This window comes from Muntiacus reevesi, chromosome X, assembly GCF_963930625.1.
Source record: "Muntiacus reevesi chromosome X, mMunRee1.1, whole genome shotgun sequence".
Lineage (NCBI taxonomy): Eukaryota > Metazoa > Chordata > Mammalia > Artiodactyla > Cervidae > Muntiacus > Muntiacus reevesi.
The window spans coordinates 52,137,252-52,154,907 of NC_089271.1; the positions used below are offsets into that span (position 1 = coordinate 52,137,252).

General features: G+C 45.1%; 1 non-coding gene across 1 annotated transcript; it reads right to left on the bottom strand.

Moving 5' to 3' along the window:
- Window positions 1-11,568: 11,568 nt before the first annotated feature.
- Window positions 11,569-11,641, bottom strand: TRNAC-ACA (transfer RNA cysteine (anticodon ACA)). The gene has a single exon. It is a non-coding gene; the product is annotated as a tRNA-Cys (tRNA).
- Between the last annotated feature and the right edge of the window lie 6,015 nt (window positions 11,642-17,656).

Sequence of the window (17,656 nt, forward strand, 5' to 3'; positions counted from 1 at the left end):
CGAAACCCCTTCACTACAGGCGCCTTTGATCTGGACAGGCCCTGTGGAACAGGAAAAGCCACAATATACTGAGGAAGAATTAGAAAGATATGAGAAAAGAAGAGCAAAGATTACTGATAAAGGATGGTTACAGTCCGAGGATGGACGATTAATAATTCCTGAAAATGCTCAGTGGAAAATTCTTAAGGGTTTACACCAGAGTTTTCATTTGGGTGCAGAGAGTACTTACTAGAAGGCTTCTCCTTTGTTTGAAGGTAAAAATGTAATGAAAACTTTAAAAAAACATTATCAAAAGGTATGAGGTTTGTCAGAAAAATAACCCAAAGACTGAAAAGCTAGCAAAATCTGGATTACCACGAAGTGGAAAGTATCCTGGAGAGGACTGGGAAATTGATTTTACTCATATGCCAAAACTAATGGATATTCTTGCTTACAAGTTTGGGTAGATACTTTTACTGGATGGATTGAGGCTTTCCCCTGTCATAGTGAACAAGCTAAGGAGGTTATAAAGATTTTAATCCACGAAATGATCCCCAGGTTTGAGCTGCTACGGAGCCTTCAGAGTGACAATGGCTCCACCTTTAAAGCTGCTGTAACTCAGGGGGTATCTAAAGCCCTAGGAATAGAATATCACTTACACTGTTCCTGGAGACCCCAATCCTCAGGAAAGGTTGAAAAAGCTAATGACATTATTAAAAGACATCTGCGCAAATTAACTCAAGAGACACAGGACAACTGGATTACAGTCCTACCCATAGCTTTAATGAGGCCTTGAACTGCCCCAAAAAAGGAGAGACTGTCCCCCTTTGAATGTATTTATGGGAGGCCTTTCTTATGCACAGACATTGTTATAGATCCTGAAGCCTTGGAATTGACTAGTTATGTAACTCAGCTCTCAGCTTTTCAACAGGCATTAACAGAACTCTGGGAGAGGACTCTTGACCCAGCCTCTGAGTCCAGCAAGCCTCTATTTGAGCCAGGAACCGAGGTCCTCATTAAAACATTGGGATCTGAGGGCCCATCCTTCGAGCCCCTCTGGAAAGGCCCTTACCAGGTTATTCTTTCTTCTCCCACAGCTGTCAAAGTGCCAGGGATTGATTCGTGGGTACATCACACTTGAGTTAAGAGGTGGCACCTTGACCAGAACTAAGTGATGTCATTTTATGTCTTTACATTCTATGCTCTGACTTTGTACTTTTCAGATGGACCTGATAATCTATGTGAGCCTACTCCTGCTGACTCCAAAGATCCTGAGTCTTCCATCTGATCCTCAAGACAATGCCTTCCTGTCCTGGGCTCACTCCTATGCTACATTCCACAATTGGTCTAACTGCTGGGTCTGTGGAGCACTCCCCTCTTCATCAGTGGAAGGCTTCCTGTGGTGGACATCTCCACTTCAAGGACAAGACTTTCTCCAAACCCACGAATACCTTCAACAACAATCATATGTGATGCCTCTTCTTCATCTGATGACATCTAACAACCCTAAAATGGACTGGTGCAAGACTTTGTACTTTAACTATGGACATAATGTGACTTTTAGTTTTGATTATACATTGTCTCGGTTTAATGACTACTTTGCTACACATAAGACAAATAGGTCTAGATCTGATGGTTGTTTACCTGACGTTTATCAAATATGGGATGAGGTTATATGGCTAACTCCTGAAAAAGGATGTCTAATATCCACTGCCCCTATATGCTGGGAACAAATAAAGCCATCACCAAAAGTTAGCCAACAACTTAATTACAATGATTGGAAACAACTGGGATTTTTGCCTCAGGAAATATGCAGCATAATCATTCCCGTGTTTTCCAACCCCAGTTCAGGTCCTCACTTTGTCTGGCCAGGCACTAATTGGGACTGGATATCTCAGTCACACTGTCTTGCTCCAAACGGGACTTATTGGATATGCGGCTGTTTCCTATGGGCATGGCTTCCCCCTGATTGGATAGGGAGATGCACTCTGGGTCTAGGCTTTACTCGCGGCTTTATATTTTCAGAGATTCCAGAAAAGCCTGCTAATTTACCCCACCTTAAAATTCAATGGGCAAGGTCTGTATTTCACTGGTATGATTATTTGATGCAGTGTTTGTCCCCTCTTTGGGAACTACAGATGTTACGCTACGGGTGGATGTTTTGACTAATTTTACTCAACAGGCATTGCAAGATTCTCAAAAAGCTATTTCAGCTCTTAATGCTGAACAAGCACAAATTAGAAAGGTGGTTTTACAAAACAGATTGGCCTTAGATATTCTGACAGCTGTACAAGGAGGAACTTGTGCCGTTACTCATACCCAGTGCTGTACATATATACCTGATATGAGCACTAAAGTTACTCATTTTACTAAACACATGACTAAGATGACTGGGGCTTTGGATACTGTTGAAACCTCAATTGCCTCACTTTGGGAGACGTTAACTAGTTCCCCATGGTGGAAAGCTATCTTAATTATAGTAATTCTGATTGTTTTTGTTTTTGCTGTTTGCTCCCTGCATCTGTAACTGTGTAACTGGATTTGTTTATAGTCCCATGAAAGCTTTTAAGTTACAAATGGTTGCTCAAACTCCTGCTACTGTTGCAGCTTCTTCCCACTACTACTTGGGGCCCCTGGATCAGAAACCCTCAGTATGAGGGATAGGAGAATATGTTGTCTCACCAATTTAGGGACAACGCCCCTTGTCAGCTGGGAAGCAGTTATGGAAGGAGAATGATGCCCCTTTTCCCGAGGCAACATAATTCTCCTAAAAGAAAAGGGGTGAATGAGAGGGTAACAGGCAGGAAGGCCAGGGGTCTCCAAACAGAGGAAATAGGCTGCAAGAGTCAGACATTTTTCTCTCTCTTAAGCGGCAGGAGGAAACAAACTAGCAATATTTTTTTCCTTCTCTATACAAATTTAAAAGGAGGTTTCTCTTAAAATACTGTGTTGCCATAGTGACACCTGGTTTCACCTGAAGCTAACTATTCTCAAACCTTGAGTTAACCAGTGCATGTTTCTTATGGAAATGTTTGTCTTAAGCTATGTCAATGTGCTATGCATTTACCCGACTCGACTCAGTCTTAAAGTTCTGCCAAATGGCTCAGAACCTACTTGACAAACCAGTATGTTATACTCAGATATTGTTCCCCTAATCTATGTAAGCGAAATTATTTGTATGGTAATCTGCCCCTCTACAAGATTCAAGTCAATTGTTTTATGGCCTGGGATGAATTATCTGGTGCCATTCTGAGTTTTAAGACATTCCTTTCTTTTCATTAACAGACTGCTAGCGGCTATATTGGAGAAGGAAATGGCACCCCACTCCAGTGTTCTTGCCTGGAGAATCCCAGGGACGGTGGAACCTGGTAGGCTGCCGTCTATGGGGTCGCACAGAGTCGGACACAACTGAAGTGACTTAGCAGCAGTAGCAGTGGCTATATAACATCCAGCCGAAGACTAGCAGGGGGTACTCCTTCTGCCCCCTTCTGATACCTGTGTCAGAAGCTTTCTCTATCTCCTTTATACTTTAATAAAACTTTATCACACAAAAGCTCTGAGCGATCCAGCCTCGCTTCTGGCCCCGGATTGAATTCGTCTCCTCCGGAGGCCAAGAATCACGGCGTCTTATCGTTCAGCAACAACCTTTCACAGTCATCTTCAAATTGGTCATCAGTGGCCTGAATAGCATTGTCAGTCGAGTGTATGCTCCTCGGTTTTTGTCTCGTCACAACAAAGATTTGGAGTGGCGGACATTAAAGCCCCCCTCCATGTGTCACAGCTCTCGGGTCTTGGACAGACCGTGTTATAGCTCTCAGGTCTCGAACGGACCGTGTTATAGCTCTTAGATAAATCAGTGTTACAGCTCAGTGTTACAACTCTATTTTATTAGATAATACCAGGAAAATCCATCTTTGAGGCATGAGGGCATGTTGACCCAAAGACACGAAGAGAAGAGAGCCCCAGCATGCGGGAGAGAGAGAGAGCTAGCTTTGGCTCCTCTTTTTATGTTTCTCCCTCCCTGGGCCTGTCCTACGTAAATTGGGCCAGCCAGGAGTGCTGTTTGCTTTACCTGAGGTCCTCACTCTGGTCCTCAGACCTTCCTTTGTTCTATTTTCACGGGCTTTTCCCTTTCAGGTCTTTTAGCCACTGCCATTCAGGACTCCTTTTCCCTATTCTAACTACCTAACATTCCCTTCTCAAGAGGTAGGAGGTCCAATTCTTTGGGAATAGGGGCATTGAGGTCTTTCTGGCTACTTCCTGCTGAACTGGGACAGCAAGTGGCATTGGGCCTCCCCCTCTTGCTAGTCTCAGGCCTCGGAGTCCTCATAGCGGTGTCCATCTAAGGGCGAGTGATATTTTCCATGGTCGGCTGTAGTTTTATATCTTTGTTGAACTGGCACTGCATGTTACAGCTTGACCTGGGCAGAGACAAGACAAGTTAGACAATTAACAGTACATGGAACAATCAAAAGCAGCATCAATATGGCATAACAAGGACTAGTAGGGGCATTAGCCAATTTCAAATTTACATTGCCAGGATGGCTCAAGTCTCTCCTTATTCAGAGGTCAAAAGATCTATCTCCTGTCTGCTTTGGAGTACTATCCCTGCCAAGTTGTGTTGGCTCTTTAGAGCTGTCTTGAGAAATCTTATCCCCAGAGACCAGATTTTGGGAATATTCATTAGAATGGCACTCATTTGTAGTTCTGAATATGTATCTGAGATCTCCCAGGGGTTCACAGGTGTATTGAGTGTCCTCTTCTGTTTTCTTCCATGGCTTGACTTGTGAGTAGTGAATCCAGGAGTCATGTCCTGGTACCTTGACTGCTGTGGGGGTAGAAAGTATTACAAGGTAGGGACCCTTCCATGTGGGCTGGAGTTGAGTCTTTGGGGACCCATCTTTCCAGACTTTAATTAGGACTTGAGTTCCCTGGAGCATATAGTGGTGACTCCTTAGAATCTTTTGGGTCCTGGTTCATACCCCACACGGAGAAGGCAATGGCACCCCACTCCAGTACTCTTGCCTGGAAAATCCAATGGACGGAGGAGCCTGGTAGGCTACAGTCCATGGGGTCCCAAAGAGTCAGACACAACTGAGCTACTTCACTTTCACTTTTCACTTTTATGCATTGGAGAAGGAAATGGCAACCCACTCCAGTGTTCTTGCTTGGAGAATCCCAGGGATGGGGTCGCACAGAGTTGGACACAACTGAAGTGACTTAGCAGTGACTTAGCAGTCATACCCCACAAGTGTATATCCTGTTGGAATTGTCCAATGGCCATGGTATAAGACTGGAGGGTCTGAACCTCTGGATCTAGGAAGAGGTCATTGACATAAACAAAAGGTCTCCCATATAGCATCTCATAAGGATTAAAACCAACCTGTTCCTTAGGGGCAATATGGGTGCGGAGAAGAGCTATTGGTAAAGCCTCCTTTCATCCCAGGGAGGTCTCCTGGGTTATCTTTTTTTATCGTTGATTTTAAGAATTGGTTGGCTCTTTCTACTTTTCCTGAAGACTGAGGCCTCCATGTACAATGGAGATAATAAGTAATGCCCAATGCTTTAGCGACCCCTTGGGTGACTTTAGAAGTAAATGATGTCCCATTGTCACTTTGTAATGACCTGGGCAGACCAAATCTTAGAATGATTTCATGGAGCAGTATTTTTACCACCTCCTCAGTCTTCTCAGTCCGGGTGGGAAAGCCTTCAATCCATCCTGTGAATGCATCTATCATGACTAATAGGTATTTATATCCTTGAGAAACTGGCATCTGGGTGAAGTCCATCTGCCAGTCCTCTTCTGGATAGACCCCACGTCATTGGATGGGCTGGGCCAACTGGGGTCTTCAAGCTCCTTGGGGGTTGTTTAATTGGCAAGTGGGACAAGAAGAGACCACTTGCCTTATAGTCGTTTGGAGTCCTGTTCCTCTGAAGGACCTTTCTAGTAGTCTTTAGAGGGCCTTTTCCCCTAAATGAGTGGTGGCATGAAAGGAGTTAACCAACTTCCATTGGAGGTTCCCAGGCAGAAAAAGGAGTCCCTCCTTTTGGAACCACCCCATATGATGTTCTTGAAAGCCCTCACTCTTAGCTTTAAGAGTCTTACCTTCGGTATATGAAGGAGTTTCTGGTAAATCAGTCTGTGGAACTAGGGTGGCAATCCCTATTAGGTCATGGTTCTGTAATGCTGCTCTCTTAGCTGCCTGGTCAGCTGCTCGGTTCCCTCGTGACACTTCCGTGCTCCCTTTTTGGTGTCCTTCACAATGGGAGACTGAAACCTCAGCGGGCAGATGGACTGCCTCCAAGAGTCTAAGAATTTGATCACCATATTTGATTGGGGACCCTCGGGTGGTCAAGTGGCCCCTTTCTTTCTGAATAGCTGCATGTGCATGTAGCACCAGAAAGGCATACTTGGAGTCAGTGTAAATAGCTATTTTTTTTTTCCTTTTCCCAGCTCTAAAGCTCAAGTCAGGGCTATGAGCTCAGCTAATTGGGCTGAAGTACCTGATGGCAGAGGCTTAGCCTCTATGATCTCAAAATTGGGGACTACTGCATATCTGGCTCTTCTTTTTCCATCCAAGACAAAGCTGCTTCCATCAGTGTACCAGATTTCCTCAGGGTTGGTCAGAGGATCTTCTGACAATCCCTCTCGGGGTTTTGTCCAGTGGTCCAAGGTTTCTAGACAGGAGTGAAAGGGGAGAGAACCCTCGGGTGTAGGCAGGAGGGTGGCTGGGTTAAGAACCTCACAAGGGGATATAGTGAGGCCTGATGTTCCATCAGCATTGCTTGATAGCTGAGGATTCTTTGATCAGACATCCATAAATCGCCTCTCCCATTTAGGAGTTGTTTCACTTGGTGGCTGGTAAAAATAGTTAGTTTGCCCCCAAAGGAGAGCTTTAAAGCATCTTCTATCATGACTGCAGTAGCTGCAAGATTTCGAAGGTGGGAGAGCCAGCCTTGGGCGGTTGGATCAAGTCTCTTGGATAAGTAAGCTACAGGCTAGGGCTCAGATCCCAACCTTTGAGTTAACACTCCCAAGGCTATTCCCTCGCTTTTATGGACATAAAGTTGGAATGCTTTTTCTGGGTCTGGCAACCTCAAGGCAGATGCCTGAGTTAAGACCTGTTTTAGTGTAGCCTCTGCCTTCTTTTGAGGAGTTCCCCACATCAGTGGGATTGAGTCATCTTGTCCCTTCAAGCTTTTATATAAGGGCTGGGCAATTAGACCATAGTTGGGTATCCAGATTCTACAATACCCAGTTAGCCCCAGGAAAGCTCGCAACTGTTTTCGAGTCGTGGGGGAGGGCAACTGGAGGATTCCTTGTACCCGATCAGAGGACAGCGTCCTAGACCCGTGTGTAATCTGAACTCTCAGGTAAGTGACATTTGTCTCGGCCATCTGTGCCTTAGCACGGGAGACTTTATACCCCCCTCTCTGACAAAAAGTTTAGAACCTGAATTGCATGTTGTTGTGCACTTTTCTCATCTGGAGAGCAGATTAGTAGGTCATCTACATATTGTAATATTTTCCCATTATGTCCCAGGTCCAGATCTAGGAGATCCCAGCTAAGGGTCTGTCCAAACAAGTGGGGGGATATCTCTGAGCCCCTGAGGTAATACTGTCCAAGTCATCTGTTGGTGTTTTTCTCCTGGGGCCTCCCACTCAAAAGAAAAAAGATATTGGGATTCTTTAGCCAGTGGTATGCAAAAAAATGCATCTTTGAGACACAAGACTGTAAACCACTTGGCACTGTGTGGGATTTCCCCCAAGATTACATAGGGATTGAGTACTGTGGGGTGGAGGGGGACTACAGCTTCATTTATGATCCGGAGATCTTGAACCATTCACCAGGTTCCATCCTTTTTTTTTTACTGAGAGGATTGGGGTGTTACATGGTGAACTGGTGGGGACCAATAGCCCACAAGCAAGGAATTTATTTATTAAAGGTTGTAGACCCTCTCAAGCCTCTCTTTTGAGGGGATATTGTTTTCGGTTAGGAAACCAAGTGGGATCTTGGAGGACAATGATGACCTGTTCAGTTTGGTGGGCTCATCAGGAATTCCCTGGTCCCACACCTGGGGGTTAATTTTGTCCTCCCATAGTTTTTGGTCCCTCTCTATTGGAGAAGGTGTAATGGATTCTTCAGTAGTAACCAGGAGCTGTAGAGCTCTAGGGACTGAAAAGCTTCCCATCACAAAGGTAGTCCCCAGTTTAGTGAGTATATCTCTTCCCATTAAGGGAGTAGGATACTCAGGGACCACCAGAAACTGGTGGGAAAATATTTGTCCATCCCAGCAACAAAGAAGTGCTTGGGTGAATCTTTTAGTAGTTGTTTTTCCTGTAGCACCCAAAATGGTACAGGTTTGGGAGGAGAAGGCTCCGGAGTAGATCAAGAAGTAGGTAGCCCCTGTGTCAACCAAGAAATTTTTGGACCTACATGCCACATCCAGTTGCACCTTTGGCTCCAGCCCCGTGATGGTTATCTGTGACAGGCAGGCTGGCAGGAGCAGGCCGCTTCAGTCCTCTTGAACCATCGTGAGGGAAGGCTTGGCGCTTGACCTTGAGGCTCTTGGGTCCCCAGGGCAGAGTGCCACCCAATGTCCCAGTTGATGGCATTTGTGGCAAGCCATTCTAGGAGACTTGTCACGGTTTGGACACTCTTTGGCCCAATGCCCCGCCTGTCTACAGATTAGACATTTGCCTCATGCCTTGTCCTTCAAGAACTCGGGGTGTGTCATAGGGCTTCCCTGGAGGGCGGCCAGCATCTGGGCATGCCTTGTCTCTTTCCTTCTCTCCCTCTCCTGGGCCTTGGCCTCCCTCTCCTGTTCTCTGTTATAAAAGGTAATGTTGGCTGTCTGTACCATCTCATCTAAAGAGGAAGCAGGGTCCTGCTGCTGTAGCTGTTATAACTTAATTCTGATATCTGATGCACATTGGGACAGGAGTTTGTCTTTTAAAATCACCTGTCCATCGTAAGAGTCTAAGTCCAGATTGGTAAACTTTTGGAGGGCCTCTTTTAGCCTTTCCAGGAAGGCAATGGGGTTCTCATTGGGCTCCTGAGTTATTGCTGAGACTGGGCACAGTCCCACAAGTAATAGGCTTTCCTCTGTTTCCATGGGTGGACTTCCTTAGGGGCGAGTCTTTCTGAAGCTTATCTTACCCAGAACTGTTGCAACCTGAGAGCCAGGTGTCCCTGGGTCAGGCACCCTCTGCCTGGGGAGGGTGCAGATCCCCAGGCAGGCTGAGGCGTGACAGCCTCCTAGAGACTGAATCCCCGGACAGGTTGAGGCATGACAGCCTCCCGAGAATTGGGTCCCTGGGCAGGTTGAAGCGTGATGACCTCCTGGGACCCCTGGGACTGGTGGATCCCCAAGCAGGTTGAGGCGTGACAACCTTTTGAGGACCAGATCCCTAGGCAAGTCAAGGCGTGATGACCTCCTGGGACCCCCAGGCTGGAGTTTGGGCGTCCCCAAGGTCTCCAGCATGACCAGTGCAAGGTAGGATTAAGGGGTTGAATATTATACAGTACTTCCCTCCCAAGGCCAGCTATTTTCTGGTTGTCCTCTAGAAGATTGTAGAGGCAACCTTGTGGGCCCGGATGGGGCTGAGAAAAGGAGCATGAAACAGGAAGGAAGGAGGCAGAGCACAACCTTTGAAAGAATGACATAGCACAAGGGCATAACATAAACCGATTAAAACCAATTGGACCCTCTTACACTGTTGGTGGGAATGCAAACTAGTACAGCCACTATGGAAAACAGTGTGGAGATTTCTTAAAAAACTGGAAATAGAACTGCCATATGACCCAGCAATACCACTTCTAGGCATACACACTGAGGAATCCAGATCTGAAAGAGACACGTGCACCCCAATGTTCATCGCAGCACTGTTTATAATAGCCAGGACATGGAAGCAACCCAGATGCCCATCAACAGATGAATGGATAAGGAAGCTGTGGTACATATACACCATGGAATATTACTCAGCCGTTAAAAAGAATTCATTTGAATCAGTTCTAATGAGATGGATGAAACTGGAGCCCATTATACAGAGTGAAGTAAGCCAGAAAGATAAAGAACATTACAGTATACTAACACATATATACGGAATTTAGATAGATGGTGGCGATAACCCTATATGCAAAACAGAAAAAGAGACACAGAAGTACAGAACAGACTTTTGAACTCTGGGGGAGAACGTGAGGGTGGGATGTTTTGAAAGAACAGCATGTATACTATCTATGGTGAAACGGACCACCAGCCCAGGTGGGATGCATGAGTCAGGTGCTCTTGCCTGGTGCACTGGGAGGACCCTGAGGAGTCGGGTGGGGAGGGAGGTGGGAGGGGGGATCGGGATGGGGAATACGTGTAACTATATGGCTGATTCATGTCAATGTATGACAAAACCCACTGAAATGTTGTAAAGTGATTGGCCTCCAACTAATAAAATAATATTAAAAAAATAAAAAAATAAAAAAAAAATAAAACCAATTGGGTCCAAGATGACAAGTCAAATTCAAGTAAACCTTAATCTCCCATATGTAAGCCAAAAGACACACCCAGAAGTGGCAGAACAGCTCTAAGGGACTGTCAAAAGACAGAGGAACGGGTGATTCCCCAATGGCTGGGATGATCCTCCCACTCATTAGCATATGAATTCATCCCACTCGCAAAACCTAGCCAGGTCGCATTCCTTGGCCTGTACCCTGTAGAATGGGCGCTTCTCTCTGAATCTTAACAAATCCACCTCTCACTTATCGCTTTGTCTCTCACTGAATTTTTGCAATGAGACATCAGAGCCTGAGCTTCATTAGATCCTGAAGCCCAGCATCCTGGGTTTTGGTCGGGCTCGAGTCCTGGACCAGCTCGAGCTGGAGAGGAGGAAAAAGAGTGGGAAAAACGTGCCAAGAAATCCCCTTCAAAAAAAAAAAAAAAAAAAAAAAAAAGAAATCCCCTTCATAGCCTGCCGGAAAATCTGCTAAATACCTGACCTGTGCTTACAGTTTTCATTGGCCTGATTCTTGGCACAGGGAAGAGTAGGGACAGAAGAAGCCCCACCAGCTTGGGTAACCGCTGCTGGGGCCCAGCAGATAGTTCCTTTGGGACATACCAAAGAGTAGCCTCTCCAGAGTCCCTCAATTGTGCCCACTGCCACCCGCCTGTCCACGGGGGGTTCAGGAAACAACAAACAAGAGATTGTAAAGGAGTTAAGATTTCATTAGGCATATGTCCCTCTAGCCATAGGAGCGAGGACCTCCTACCTTAACCGGAGGTATTCTGGAATCTGAGGCTGAGCCGTGTGAGCTTCCTGCGGAGTTCGTTTTTCACATCATGTTGGTTGTTTTAGGTATAATTAATCTTCAGTTTCAGGTCTTATAACCTGGCCTCATCACTTGCGAATCTCTGCAGTCTTGCCTTATTCTGCTTTATTGACGATGCGAAAGCCTTTGACTGTGTAAAGAAAGTGAAGTTGCTCAGTCGTGTCCAACTCTTTGCGACCCCATGGACTGTAGCCTACCAGGCTCCTCCGTCCATGGGATTTTCCAAGCAAGAATACTGGAGTGCATTGCCATTTCTTTCTCCAGCAGATCTCCCCGACCCAGGGATTGAACCTGGGTCTTCCGCATTGTAAGCAGACGCTTTACCGTCTAAGCCACCAGGGAAGTCCTTTGACTGTGTGGATCACAACAAACTGTGGAAAATTCTGAAAGAGATGGGAATACCAGACCACCTGACCTGCCTCTTGAGAAATCTGTTTGCAGGTCAAGAAGCAACAGTAAGAACCGGACATGGAACAATGGACTGGTTCCAAATTGGGAAGGAGTATGTCAAGGCTGTATACTGTCACCTTGCTTATTGAACTTATATGCAGAGGACATCATATGAAATGCCAGGTTGGATGAAGCACAAGCTGAAATCAAGATTGCCAGGAGAAATATCAATAACCTCAGATATGCAGATGACACCACCCTAATGGCGAAAAGTGAAGAAGAACTAAAGAGCCTCTTGATGAAAGTGAAAGAGGAGAGTGAAAAACCTGGCTTAAAACTCAACTTTCAAAAATGTAGGATCATGGCATCCAGCCCCATCACTTCATGACAAACAGATGGTCCAGAAAGAATGGAAATAATGACAGACTTCATTTGGGGGGCTCCAAAATCACTGCAGATGATGACTGCTGCCATGAAATTAACAAGATGCTTGCTCCTTGGAAGAAAAGCTATGACCAACCTAGATAGCAAATTAAAAAGCAGAGACATTTCTTTGCCGGCATAGATGTGTGTAGTCAAGGCTACGGTTTTTCCATTAGTCATGCATGGATGTGAGAGTTGGACTATAATGAAAGCTGAGCACCGAAGAATTGATGCTTTTGAACTGTGGTGTTGGAGAAGACTCTTGAGAGTCCCTTGAATTGCAAGGAGATCCAACCAGTCCATCCTAAAGGAAATCAGTCCTGAATGTTCATTGGAAGTACTGATGCTGAAGCTGAAACTCCAATACTTTGGCCACCAGATGCAAAGAACTGATTCAATGGAAAAGATCCTGATGCTGGGAAAGATTGAAGGCAGGAGGAGAAGGGAAAGACAGAGGATGAGATGGTTGGATGGCATCACCAAATCAATGGACCTGTATTTGAGCAAGCTCCAGGAGTTGATGATGGACAGGGAAGCCTGGCATGCTGCAGTCCATGGGGTCCCAAAGAGTTAGACACAACTGAGTGGCTGAACTGAACTGAAGTTTCAGTTCCACTGTCCATTTGTTCCCATCTCTTTGTGATCAGTTCTTGGAATTGTGGCAGCTTAAGTCGTGGGTACAGCCTGGTTATCATGTAGTTAACTTCTCCACCTGGTGTTTTGGTATCTATAAGACAGATCACAGGATATGGCTCTCAGAATATTATCTATAGCCCTTGAGAAAGAACTAAAGGTTCTTGATTATGCCTAAAGATTGCATTATTATTATTATTTAGTCTCCTTTGACAGTTTCCCTTTGTTTCAGCATTTCTCACTTCTCTGATTAAACTTCTTTTTAGACTAAAGTTTTCCACAGGCAAAAGGCAGGGAGAGAATATTGGAGGGGCAGGGGGGAAGGACCATATGGTTCTGCTCCATTTGACTTCCTAAGGCCCACATGACCTCACATTCCACGATTTCTGGCTCTAGGTGAGTAATCACACCATCGTGATTATCTGGGTCATGAAGATCTTTTTTGTACAGTTCTTCTGTGTATTCTTGCCAACTCTTCTTAATATCCTCTGCTTCTGTTATGTCCATGCTATTTCTGTCCTTCATTGTGCCCATCTTTGCATGAAATGTTCCTTTGGTAGCTCTAATTTTCTTGAAGAGATCACTAGTCTTTCCCATTCAGTTGTTTCCCTCTATTTCTTTGCACTGATCACTGAGGAAGGCTTTCTTATCTCTCCTTGCTGTTCTTTGGAACTCTGCATTCAAATGGGTTTATCTTTCCTTTTCTCCTTTGCCTTTCACTTCTCTTCTTTTCCCAGTTATTCATAAGGCCTCCTCAGAAAACCATTTTATCTTTTTGCATTTCTTTTTCTTGGGGATGGTCTTGATCACCACCTCCTGTACAATGTCACGAACCTCCATCCATAGTTCTCCAGGCACTCTGTCTATCAGATCTAATCCCTTGAATCTATTTGTCACAGTCACTGTATAATCATAAAGGATTTGATTTAGGTCATACCTGAATGGTCTAGTGATTTTCCCTACTTTCTTCAATTTATGTCTGAATTCGGCAATAGGACTTCATGATCTAAGCCATAGTCAACTCCTGGTCTTATTTCTGCTGACCATATGGGGCTTCTCCATCTTTGACTGCCAAGAATATAATCAATCTGACTTCAGTGTTGACCATCTGGTGATGTCCATGTGTAGAGTCATCTCTTGTGCTGTTGGAAGAGGATGTTTGCTATGACCAGTACATTCTCTTGGCAAAACTCTGTTAGCCATTGCCCTGCTTCAATTTTGTACTCCAAAGCCAGCCTTGCCTATTACTCAGGTATCTCTTGACTTCCTGGTTTTGCATTCCAGTCCACTATGATGAAAAGGACATCTTTTTTGGTGTTAGTTCTAGAGAGTCTTGTAGGTCATCATATCGTTCAACTTCAGCTTCTTCAGCATTAGTGGTTGGGGCATAGATGTGGATTACTGTCATATTGAATGGTTTGCCTTGAAAATAAACAAAGATCACTCATTTCTGAGATTGCATCCATGTAGGGCAAGTTTTCTAATCTCTCTGTGCTTCCGTATATGAGCTGTATGAACTTAGGCAAGTTGCCTAACCTCTCTATGCTTACAGTTCTGAGCTGTGTGATCTTTGCCAGGTCTTCTGACCTCTCTGTGCTTCCGTTTTTGAGCTGTGTGATGCGAGGCAACTTCCCTGACTTCTCTGTGCTTCCATTTCTGAGTTGTGAGGTCTTAGGCAAGTTGCCTAAACTCTCTGTGCTTTCACTCTGAGCTGTGTGATCTTACACAAGTTGACTCACTTCTCTATGTTTCTATATTTGAGCTGTGTCATCTTAGGCAAGTTGGCTGACCTCTGGGTGCTTCCACTTCAGAGTTGTGTGATCTTAGGCAAGTTGGCTGACCTCTGGGTGTTTTCACTAGATCTGTGTGATGTTAGGCAAGTTGCCAATCTCTCTGTGCTTCCACTTATGAGCTGTGTGATCTTAGGCTGGTTGCATAACCTGTCTGTTCTTCCATATCTGAGCTGTGTGACATCAGGCAAGTTGCCTAACCAGTCCATTCTTCCACTTGTGAGCTGTGAGTGTTTAAGCAATAGCTTAACTCTGTGTGCTTCCACTTCTGAGCTCTGTGACCTTAGCAAGTTGCCTGACCTTTCTATGCTGCCACTGTTGAGCTGTGTGATTTTAAGCAAGTTGCGTGTCCTCTCTGTACTTCCATATGTGAGCTGTGTTATCTGATACAAATTGTCTGACTCTCTGTGTTTTCACATGTGAGCTGTGTGATCTTAGGCAAGTTGTCTAAGCTCTCTGTGCTTCCACTTAAAAGCTGTGTGATTTTAGGCAAGTTTCCTGATCTCTTTTTGCTTCCACTTTGAGCTGTGTGATATTAGACAAGTTGCCTGTCCTCTCTGTTTCCATTCTGACCTGTGTGATCGTACCCAACTTGCCTGCTCTCTCTGTGCCTCCTCGTAAGCTTTTTGATTTTAGTACACTTGCCTACCTCTATGTGCTTCCACTTCTGAGAGGATGATATTAGCCAAGTTGCCTGACCTCCGTGTTCTTCCACTTCTGAGCTATGTGATCCTGTGGAAGTTGTCTAATCTCTCTGTGCTTCCACCTAGGAGCTGTGTGATCTTAGGCAACTTACCTAATCTCTCTGTGCTTCTACCTGGCAGCTGTGTGATCTTAGGCATGTTGCCTGACCTCTCTATGCTTCCACTTCTGATCTGAGTGATCATAGCCAATTTGCAGGACCTCTTTTTGCACATTTGAGCTGCGCGATCTTAGGCACCTTGCTTAACCTCTCTGTCCTTCCATTCATGGACATGGATGGAACCTTCTCTCTCATGTCCTTAAGAGCTCTGTCATCTTAAGCATGTTGAAAAAACTTCACTGAGCTTCCACATTTGGGCTGTGTGATCTTAGGCAAGATTCCGGGCCTCTCTCTGCTGCCACTTCTGAGCTGTGTGAGTACAGGCCAGTTGCCTAAACCCTCTTTGCTTCCACTTCTGAGCTCTGTGATCTTAGGCAAGTTGTCTAACCTCTCTGTGCTTCTACCTCTGAGCTGAGTGACCTTAGGCAAGTGGCCTAAGCTGTCACTGCTTCTAATTCTGAGCTGTGTGATCTTATTCAACTTGCCTGAGCTCTATGTGCTTCCACATCTATATTGTGTGACTTTACATAAGTTGCCCAACGTCTCTGTGCTTCCATACATGAGCTGTGTGATCATAGGTAAGTTGCCAGACCTTGCTGTGCTTCCACTTTTGAGCTGGGTGATATTAGGACGTTTGCCTGATCTCTGTGCTTCTACTTCTGCTCTCTGTGATCATAGCCAAGTTGCAGAACTCTCTGTTTTTCCACCTAGGAGCTGTGTGTTCTTAGGCAACTTGCTTAACCTCTCTGTGCTTCCACTTCTCAGCTCTGTCAACATAGGCAAGTTGCATTAACATCTGTGTTCCATATGTCAGTTGTGTGATCTTAGGCAACTTGCCTTACCTCTCTGAGCTCTGTCATCTTAGGAAAGTTGCGTAACCTTCCATGCTTCAACTTCTGAGCTCTGTCATCTTAGGCAGGTTGCCTAACCTCTCTGTGCTTCCACATCTGACCTGAGTGATTTTTGGCAAGTTCCCAGACATCTAGATGTTTCCACTTATGATCTGTGTGATCTTCAGCAAGTTCTCTGACCTATCTGTGCCTCTACTTGAGCTGTGTGATCTTAGGCAAGTTGCCTAACCTCTCTGTGCTTCCACTTCTTTTTTGTTGTTGCTGTTGTTGTTTTTGTGCTTCCACTTCTGAGCGGTGTGATATTAGCCAAGATGACTAAACACTCTATGCTTCCAAGTCTGAGCTGTTTGATACTATGCAAGTTGCCTAATCTCTCCATACTTCCACCTCTGAGTTGTGTGATCTTAGATATGTTACCTGACCTGTCTGTGCTTCCATTTATGAGCTGTGTGATCTTACACAAGTTGCCTGACCTCTCTCTGCTTCCACTTCTGATCTGTGTGATCATAGACAACTTGAAGAACCTCTCTGTTTTTCAACTTAGGAGCTGTGTGAACTTAGGCAACTTGCCTAACCTCTCTGTGCTTCCACTTCTGAGCTCTGTTATCTGAGGCAAGTGTCCAACCTGATCTGTTTCATCTTAGACAAGATCCTGACCACTCAGTTTTTCCATATCTATGCTGTGTGTTCTTAGGTAAGTTCCTGATCTCTGTGCTTCCACTTCTCAGCTTTGTTATATTAGTCAAGTTGTCTCACGTCTCCATGGTTCCACTATGAATTGGTGGTCTTAAGCAAGTTGTCTAAACCCTCATTGCTTCCACTTCTGAGCTCTGTGATATTAGGGAAATTGCCTGACCTCTCCTTTTTCTTCACTTCTTACCTGTGTGACATTAGGCAATTTGCCTAAGCTCTCTGTACTTCCATTTCTGAGCTGTATGATCTTAGGCAAGTTGCCTGACTTCTCTGTGCTTACACATCTGAGTTGTGAGATCTTAGGCAAGATGTTTAACTTCTTGTGCTTCTTGTGCTCTCAGCTTCTGAGCTGAGTGATCTTAGGCAAGTTGCCTGAGCTGTCTCTGCTTCCAATTCTGAGCTGTGTGATCTTAGGCAAGTTGCCTAACCTCTCTGTGCTTCCACTTCTGAACTGTGTGATCATAGGCGATTTGCAGGACCTCTCCATTTTTCCACATTTGAGCTGTGTGATCTTAGGCAACTTGCCTAACCTCTCTGTGCTTCCACTTCTGAGCTCTGTCATCTTAGGCAAGTTGTTCAACTTCTCTGTGCGTCCACATCTGACCTGAGTGATTTTTGGCAAGTTCCCAGACATCTGGATGATTCTACTGTGATCTGTGTGATCTTCAGCAAGTTGGCTGACCTATCTGTGCCTCTACTTGAGCTGTGTGATCTTAGGCAAGTTGCCTAACCTCTCTGTTCTTCCACTTCTGAGCTCTGTCATGTTAGGTGTTTC